At 43.7% G+C, this 10,230-nt stretch overlaps 1 pseudogene; it reads left to right on the forward strand.

The window, feature by feature from the left end:
• Window positions 1–4,381: 4,381 nt before the first annotated feature.
• On the forward strand, window positions 4,382–4,517 carry LOC123081203 (uncharacterized; annotated as a pseudogene).
• Window positions 4,518–10,230: the final 5,713 nt, after the last annotated feature.

The following is a 10,230-nucleotide window of genomic DNA, read 5'->3' on the forward strand; positions in this document are numbered from 1 at the left end:
ATGTTACTTATGCATAATGCATGTTTATGACCGTTGTTGCTCTCTAGCTGGCCGCTTCTCAATCTAATTGCTATCCTTCGCCTGTACTAAGTGGGAATTCTGCTTTACATAAAAAACCTTGAACCCAAAAGTTATTCCAGATGAGTCCACCATACCTACCTATATGCGGTATTACCCCGCCGTCCTAAGTAAATTTGCATGTGCCACCTCTAAAAACTTATAAATAAATATCCTTTTTGTGTGCCTGGATCGTTCATGGAACGACAAGAGGTGGTCGGTATCTTCCATGCTAAGCGGGTTATTCTTAGGTCGAGTGTTTATTCACTCGCCATCGCACGATAAAAGGGCGGTAATAGGGATTCCCAGTCCCGAACTCAAAATTGCAAATAATTAAACAAAACTCCCCCGGGACTGTTGTTGGTTTGGACGACACCCGTTGTTTCGGACAAGCCGTGGAATGTGATTGTTAGTGGAGGGGGAGTAAACCTTTACTTTTATCGCTTGGGAACCGCCACTAGCGTGCTTAGCATGGAAGATATTGATAACTGATAGTCGTGAAGTAAATGAGAAAGGTGCATGTCTCAAAATATCATTTACCTCTGGTTTAAAACTTGAGCTCTGGCACCTCTGCAAATCACTGCTTCCCTCTGCGAAGGGACTATCTATTTACTTTTATGTTGCGTCCTCACCCTCTAAAACAAGCGCCAGAACCTGAGAGCACTGCTGTCATGACTTATGCACTGTGTGTAGCTAATGTTGGGTGCATCATGACTGGATCTTTTCTACCATGAATTACAATGTTTAGTCGCTGCTTGAACTTTGGAGGTGCTCTGCATTTATGTTTTGCGGTCTCAGAAAGGGCTAGCGAGATACCACTATTGTCATATTATATCATGGTTGTTTTGACAACATGCTGCCGTTTGAGATATCTTATTATTGCTCGCTACCTGATTATGTCATTGATATGAGTCATTATAATCTTTAAGAGTTATTGTCGGCATGGTTAGTTATAATGTGTTTGAAAACCTGGGTGTTGTTTAAGTTTATTTATGCAAACAAGAGCAAAAGAGTTCGTAAAAGTTTAACTTTTTCACTTTCAGTTTATCAACTGAATTAGTTGAGGACAAGCAAAGGTTTAAGCTTGGGGGAGTTGATACATCTCCAACGTATCTACTTTTCCTAACACTTTTCCTCTTGTTTTGGACTCTAATTTGCATGATTTGAATGAAACTAACCCCGGACTGACGCTGTTTTCAGCAGAACTACCATGGTGTTGTTATTGTGTAGAAATAAAAGTTCTCGAAATGGAACGAAACTTCGCGAGGAATTTTTATATAATAAATAAGAATTTCTGGAGCCAAGACCTGCCAGAGAGGGGCACCCGGGTGGGCACAACCCACCAGGGCGCGCCCCCCTCTCCTGGCGCGCCCAGGTAGGTTGTCCCCATCTGGTGGCCCTCGAGACTCTGAAACCGATGCTGTAAAATCCTATTTTTCCAGAAAAATTTTGGGGAGAAAGAATTACCGCAATCCACGAGACGGAGCTGCCGTCACCTCCTGTTCTTCATCGGGAGGCCAGATCTGGAGTCCGTTTGGGGCTCCGGAGAGGGGGGTCTTCGTTCTTCGTCATCACCAACCCTTCTCCATCGCCAATTCCATGATGCTCCCCACCGGTAGTGAGTAATTCTTTCGTAGGCTCGCTGGTCGGTGAGGAGTTGGATGAGATTCATCATGTAATCGAGTTAGTTTTGTTAGGGCTTGATCCCTAGTATCCACTATATGTTCTAAGATTGATGTTGCTATGACTTTGCCATGCTTAATGCTTGTCACTTTGGGCACGGGTTCCATGAACTCAGATCTGAACCGTTTATGTTATCATAATTATATCCATGTTTTAGATCTGATCTTGCAAGTTATAGTCACCTACTACGTGTTATGATCCGGTAACCCTGGAGTGACAATAGTCGGGACCACTCCCGGTGATGACCGTAGTTTGAGGCGTACATGTATTCACTATGTGTTAATGCTTTGTTCCAGTTCTCTATTAAAAGGGGGCCTTAATATCCCTTAGTTTCCAATATGGAACCCGCTGCCACGGGAGGGTAGGACAAAAGATGTCATGCAAGTTCTTTCCATAAGCACGTATGACTATTTACGGAATACATGCCTACATTATATTGACGAACTGGAGCTAGTGCCGTATCGCCCTAGGCTATAACTGTCTCATGATGAATATCTTCCAACAAGTCACTGATCCAATGCCTACGAATTTATCTTATATTGTTATTGCTAAGTTACTACTGCTATCATCACTGTTACACTTGCTACAAAATTACTGCTATCACTGTTACCGTTACCGTTACTACTGTTACTATTATCTAAACTATCAACCTACTTTGCTACTGATCACTTGGTGCAGATAATTAATCTCCAGGTGTGGTTGAATTGACAACTCAGTTGCTAATACCTTCAAATATTCTTTGGCTCCCCTTGTGTCGAATCTATAAATTTGGGTTGAATACTCTACCCTCGAAAACTGTTGCGATCCCCTATACTTGTGGGTTATCATTTACTCCCACGACCTATCCGGACGTGTTATATAGTCAGGCAGACGTCTACCCTAGCCGCCGCCGCATCGCATGGTTTCGCACGACCGTTCCAGATCATTGCGCCACCACACAAGTCTTATCCATCCCTCCTTTCGGCGTGCACCATGAGAAGGGACAGTAGGCCTCCGGAACCCCGCCTCTCGTGATCTTGTACGGGTGAGGGGAGATCAGGTTTTTGTGGAGCGCACTCGCGCGACTTTTGGCAGCGACGACTTCTTCCCCGACCTTGACAACCTCTTCCTCCACGACATGGGTGACAACCTCAACGCCAACGGTGCTTCTACTATTGCACTGTATGTGGTTATGTCCTTCCTGTTCGAGATCGTGTTAGGATTCATATTTCTTGTCTGTACCCTAGATTTGATCTGTTCATCTATTATGCTAGTCCACATGATTAGTTTAATCTCTGTTTTAGCCGTCATGATTTATTTTGTGTTTATTCGGATTAAATCTCGTAGTAATTTGCTCTTATATTCAACAAAATGTTCGTCCAGGTACAGCCTGAACCAGTCCGTAGACACGGATATGGCAGCCGGCCATCCAACCGTATCCCTAAATGTTTGCCCAGGTCCGGCCAATTTCATTTCAAATGCATACCAATATGAGCAAGTTAAAGTGCAGAGTCATGGCGCCCAACCCGATCAACATCAGGCTCGGGCTTGCGGGGCAGAGTTGTCGTAGATAGGTTGACGAACCTCTTGATCTCCTCGAGCTCCACAAAGGCTAATGTGTTCTCTGCAAGCTCCATGTTGGCGACCTATGCTTCGAGCGCCTGCTCAGCACTATGGTGCACGGTAATGGTGTCGTTTGGACCCGACATGTTTAGTTGTAGATACGCATACAAGGGTAGTGCCATGAACTTTACGTAAGCGGTCTTGCCGAGGATAGCGGTGTACCCCGTGCGGAACAGCGCGACCTAGAAGACATTGTTTCTAAGTGGAAGTTTCCTTCATCTCCAAAGATTGTTAGAATATGTATAGGATAGGTTATCTGTTTAAACTGTAATCTATCTCTATCTCTTGTTCTCTCTTTCCCGAACATCTCTTGTAACCGAACTCCTTCCGAGGTCACCTCGATCTGTTCTTGTACGCCAAGGCTTCACCAATATATATACATGCGGCCCGAGACCAAAGGGTTCAACGCTTCCAACCTAATTTACATGGTAATCGGAGCATCTTCCTCTTAGATCGAAGATCGCATCTAGCTACCTCTCCCGCGGCCGAGATCATGTCTTCCTCCGCATCCCTATCTTCCACCATGAGCGCACTCTCCACCTGCACGTCCTCCACTTTCGCATCATCATCCAGCAACAGCTCTGGCTCTCTCGGACCGCCACCTCAGGAGAAGCTGACAAGGGGAAACTTCCTCTTATGGAAGGTCGTCGTGCTCCTGCAGATCAGAGGCGCACAGATGGAACACCACCTCGACGGGAAGAGTCCGGAACCACCGGTCACCCTCACCATCACCAAGGACGGAAAAGAAGAACATGTCGTCAACTTCGCCCGATCCCTCTAGTACGCACAACAGCAACAACTTCAAGGGTATCTGATGGGATCTCTCTCCGAAGATATCCTTGCACAAGCCGCCACACTTCAGACGCCGGCCGAAGTATGGAGCACAATCAACGTCATGTTTGCTGCCCAAAGCCAAAGCCAGGCCAGCAACACCCGCATCGAGCTCACGAACCTGAGAAAAGGTAACATGACCATGGCAGAATATCTTGGCAAAATCAAAACTCTTACAGATGAAGTCGCAAGCTGCACCGGAGTTCCTCTCCTTGACCCTCAGATCATCTCCAAGATCATGGCTGGACTCGATCTGGATTATAATCCAGTTGTGTCCGCCCTGGCTGCTAGGGTTAAGCCAGTCTCGGTTCAGGAGTTGTACAACCAGCTCTTGAGCTTTGATGCTCGCCTTGCTCTCCTCCATGGCACCAACATCAGGCAGTCCTCCGTCAACTCAGCTTCTCGTGGTCGCGGTCGTGGGCGCGGTCACCAAGGATAGAACCGCACCACCAACAGCGGCGGTCGCGGCCGTGGCAACTACCAGGGCGAGGGTGCTCGATCTGGTGGCAGCGGCAACATGGGAGGTGGCTGATGACCCACAAGTATAGGGGATCAATTGTAGCTCTTTTCGATAAGTAAGAGTGTCGAACCCAACAAGGAGAAGAAGGAAATGACAAGTGGTTTTCAGCAAGGTAATGTCTGCAAGTGCTGAAATTGTAAGTAGCAGAGTAGTTTGATAGCAAGATAATTTGTAACGAGCAAGTAACAATAGTAGTAACAAATATGCAGCAAGGTAGCCCAATCCTTTTGAGGCAAAGGACAGGCCAAAACGGTCTCTTATGATAAGCAAAGCGTTCTTGAGGGTACACGGGATTTTCATCTAGTCACTTTCATCATGTTGGTTCGATTTGTGTTCGCTACTTTGATAATTTGATATGTGGGTGGACCGGTGCTTAGGTGCTGTTCTTACTTGAACAAACCTCCTACTTATGATTAAAGCATCCGCAACTATGAGAAAAGTATTAAGAATAAATTCAATCCATAGCATTAAACTTTTGGATCCAATCGGTCCCTTACAGAATAGCGCATAAATTGGGGTTTAAGCTTCTGTCACTCTCGCAACCCATCATCTAATTGCTACTCCACAATGCATTCCCTTCGGCCCAAATATGGTGAAGTGTCATGTAGTCGACGTTCACATGACACCACTAAGGGAATCACAACATACATACTATCAAAATATCAAACACATATCAAGTTCACATGATTACTTGCAACATGATTTCTTCCGTGACCTCAAGAACAAAAGTAAATACTCACAAATGATAAACATGTTCATGATCAGAGGAGTATTAAATAGCATAATGGATCTGAAAATATAATCTTCCACCAAATAAACCATATAGTAATCAACTACAAGATGTAATCAGCACTACTAGTCACCCACAAGCACCAATCTATAGTTCCGGTAACAAGATTGAACACAAGAGATGAACTAGGGTTTGGGATGAGATGGTGCTGTTGAAGATGTTGATGGAGATTACCCTCCCCAAGATGGGAGAGTTGTTGGTGATGATGATGACGATGATTTCCCCCTCCGGGAGGGAAGTTCCCTCGGCGGAATCGCTCCACCGGAGGGCAAAAGTGCTCCTGCCCAAGTTCCGCCTTGAGGCGGCGACGCTCCGTCTAGAAAGTCTTCTCCTTTATTTTTTATGTCAAAATGACTTATATACCAGAAGATGGGCACCGGAGGTGGGCCGAGGAGAGCACAACCCACCACGGCGCGCCTGGGCTCCCTGGCGCGCCCAGGTGGGTTGTGCCCACCTGGTGGGGCCCCTCTGGTAGTTATTTGCACCAATAATTCTTATATATTCCATAAAAAATCCCCGTCAAAGTTTCAGCTTGTTTGGAGCTATGCAGAATAGGTGGCATGGCGTAGCTTTTCCAGGTCCAGATTTCCAGCTGCCGGAATTCTCCCTCTTGGTGTGTACCTTGTAAATTATTAGAGAAAAGGCATTAGAATTACTCCAAAAAGCATTATTATGGATAAAAACATCATAAATAACAGTAAGAAAACATGATGTAAAATGGACGTATCATCTCCCCCAAGCTTAGACCTCGCTTGTCCTCAAGCGAAAACCAAAATCGAGAAACATGTCCACATGCTTTGAGAGAGAGGTGTCGATAAAAACAAAATACGGACATAGAAGCATCATGTTGATTATTATAACAACAAAAAAATTAAACATAGGACTTTTATCATAGAACTTTTATCATATACTTCTCATGTATAAGTAATAGTTCATCACACAATCGAAGTATAAAGCAAAAGCTCTATTAGAAACCAACAAACTATGTTCTCAGTCAACTTTGCAACTACAATTCATCATCTTTTCAGGAAGGGTCACGTGTCGGAGCCTTTAGGCAAGTCCACATACTCAACCATCATATAGTCTTCTATGATTGCTGACACTCACCTCGTACCCATGAGCAAAACGTTTCAACCGGACACATAGAAAGATAGGGGCTTATAGTTTTGCCTCCCAACATACTCACCTCAAGGGTGATGTCAACAATAATAACTCATGCTATCTATATTCAACTGGACATATGTGCCTAGATCTTTCCTCACCACATGATGCTTGCCAAAGGAGAAAAATAAAAAGGAATAGAAGGAAAACTTTGCTCTTTGCATAAAAGTAAATACATAAAAGTAAAAGATAGGCCCTTCGCAGAGGGAAGTAGAGGTTGCCATGCGCTCATTTGTTTGTATGCTCAATCCCTTAGTGCAAGAGAACGTCACGTTGTATTGCCCCTTAAGATGACAACCTTTATTATGCAGTCTGTCGCTTTTATTCTTTGTCATCCAAGTTCGTACAACGCTTAATTTTCTCTTACACTAAATGATCTCACATTTTTAGAAGCAATTTTATTGCCTTTTTGCACCGATGACAACGTACTTGGGGGATCTTGCTCAATCCCTAGGTAGGTATGGTGGACACTTGAAAATAAGATTTGGGTTTGGGGTTTTTGGATGCACAAGTAGTATCTCTACTTAGTGCGGAATTTTTGGCTAGCAAGGATAGGGGCAAGCACCACATGTTGAAGGATCTATGACAATATGACTTCTATGTGAATATAAACAAACATAAACCATTAATTTGTCTTCCTTGTCCAACGTCAACAATTTTGGCATATAATATTTTGATGATGGCTCACAATCACAAAAGATTTCTAGGATAGTATATTTATATGTGAATCTTCTCTTCCCTTATTAATTCTTTCATGAGTTGCATCATTGACTAATGCTACGTTTGTCAATCTCTAATAAAATGTTCTACTTATACTTTTCCTTATGTGGTGCCATCACCTACCATAGGATTAGTATATGATCTTATTGATTTATTTCCTTTCTTTTATTTATTTCCTTTCTCATTTCTTTTCTTTATTTGCAACATGAAAATAAAGAAAGAAAAAACTCAAACTAAACTTTATTATATAACTTGCACACGATTACAATGATAGATCACTAAGCAAACTCTCACATAAGAAAGGATCGAACTAACTTTATTTCATCTAAAGCAAAAGATCGAACTAAGATAAATAAAAGCAAAAAGATAGTGGGATGATACGTTTCCGGGGCACCTCCCCCAAGCTTGGCGGAAGCCAAGGGGAGTGCCCATACCCGATACTCAGTTCTCTTTGGTGGTGAAGAAGATGGTGGTGGTGATGAAGAAGAGTCTTGCCCTCGGATTTCCATGGCAGTGGTCCACCATCATAAGAGGAGGAGTGAGTCTCACGGGTCCTGCAACCAGCAGCCAATCTCATACCTTTAAACCTCACCTCATATTCAAAGACTTGGTTCTGAAGGTCATAGATCTGGCTTTGGAGGAAGTTGATTTGCTCGTTGAGGGTGAAGACGATGTCCTTCATGGGCTTGCCATCCACCTTGAGATCACGGGAGAGGTCCGTGATCATGAGGTGATTGGCGTTGAGCCCACGCTCCACCATCCCCTTTCACTAGAAGACGTCTTGCTCCATAGCTTCAAGCCTGGCCTCCACGGTTCCCATCCCCTTGGGACATGGCACATCGCGGAGGTGAAGCACCCCATGCATCTGGATGGTTTGAGGGTGCTGCACCACCTCCCGCAGATAAGGGTTGATGACGTTCTTGAAGAACTTGTCCTTGGAGGAGCTTGAAGAGGCCATGGTAGATGGGATCCGACAGAAAACAACAAGGAAAAGAGAACAGAGGATTTTCTCCGTGATACGGTGGTTAACAGGTTGGGGAAGTATATATAGATTTTTTTTATCTTGGAGGACAAGCATACGGGAGAAAAACGGAGTACGGGAGGTGTCCCAGGTGGGCACAACCCACCTGGGCGCGCCAGGCAAGCCTGGCTCTCCCTGGTGTATTGTGCCCACCAGGGGAACCTTCCTGGGAGTTTCTTTATTTCCAAAATTCTTAAATATTCCAAAACTGACAAAAAGTATTTTTGCGGATTTTTCGGAGTCCGTTTACTTACCGTATCACGTACCTCCTTATTTTCACAATTCTGGAGTGTTTCGGAAGGACTCTTTTATGTGTTCTTCCGGTTTCAAAGTTTGGATAATATTACTTTCAACGTAGATGGGCGTACATGAGATATAATGCTTTATTCGTTGCCCATTGACAACCTTCGGGATTATTTATTTTGATGGCTCCAAACCGGTAAATCTCCTCGATGACATACGGGCCTTCCCATTTTGAGAGGAGTTTTCCCGCCAAAAATCTAAAATGAGAGTTGTACAAAAGAACATATTCTCCAACTTTAAACTCACGCTTTTGGATTCTTTTGTCATGCCATCTTTTAACTTTTTCTTTGAATAATTTTGCATTTTCATAAGCTTGGGTTCTCCATTCATCTAGTGAGCTTATATCAAATAACCTCTTTTCACCGGCAAGTTTAAAATCATAATTGAGTTTTTTAACTGCTGAAAAAGCTTTATGTTCTAACTCAAGAGGCAAATGACAAGCTTTTCCATAAACCATTTTATAAGGAGACATACACATAGGATTTTTATATGCTGTTCTATAAGCCCAAAGTGCATCATATAATTTCATAGACCAATTCTTTCGGGACCTATTAACAGTCTTTTGCAAAATTAATTTTATTTCTCTATCGCTAAGTTCAACTTGACCACTAGACTGAGGATGATAGGGTGATGCAATTCTATGGTTAATGATACGTCTCCAACGTATCTATAATTTTTGATTGCTCCATGCTATTATATATTGTGTTTTGGATGTTTAATGGGCTTATTTATACACTTTTATATTACTTTTGGGACTAACCTATTAACCCAAGGCCCAGTGCAAATTGCTATTTTTTTTGCCTATTTCAGCGTTTCGCAGAAAAAGAATATCAAACGGAGTCCAAACGGAATGAAACCTTCGGGAGCGTGATTTTTGGAACAAACGTAATCCATAGGACTTGGAGTGGACGTCAAGCAACCAACAAGGAGGCCACGAGGCAGGGGGCACGCCTACCCCCTAGGTGCGCCCTCCACCCTCGTGGGCCCCTCGTGGTTCCACCGACCTACTTCTTCCTCCTATATATACCTACGTACCCCGAAACCATCGAGGAGCACCACAAAAACCTAATTCCACCACCGCAACCTTCTGTACCCGTGAGATCCCATCTTGGGGCCTTTTCCGGCGCTCTGCCGGAGGGGGCATCGATCACGGAGGGCTTCTACATCAACACCATAGCCTCTCTTATGATGTGTGAGTAGTTTACCACAGACCTTCGGGTCCATAGTTGTTAGCTAGATGGCTTCTTCTCTCTCTTTGGATCTCAATACAAAGTTCTCCTCGATCTTCTTGGAGATCTATTCGATGTAACTCTTTTTGCGGTGTGTTTGTCGAGATCCGATGAATTGTGGGTTTATGATCAAGATTATCTATGAACAATATTTGAATCTTCTCTGAATTCTTTTATGTATAATTGGTTATCTTTGCAAGTCTCTTCGAATTATCAGTTTGGTTTGTCCTACAAGATTGATCTTTCTTGCAATGGGATAAGTGCTTAGCTTTGGGTTCAATCATGCGGTGCTCGATCCCAGTGACAGTAGGGG

Source organism: Triticum aestivum, chromosome 3D (assembly GCF_018294505.1).
Source record: "Triticum aestivum cultivar Chinese Spring chromosome 3D, IWGSC CS RefSeq v2.1, whole genome shotgun sequence".
NCBI classification, from domain to species: domain Eukaryota; kingdom Viridiplantae; phylum Streptophyta; class Magnoliopsida; order Poales; family Poaceae; genus Triticum; species Triticum aestivum.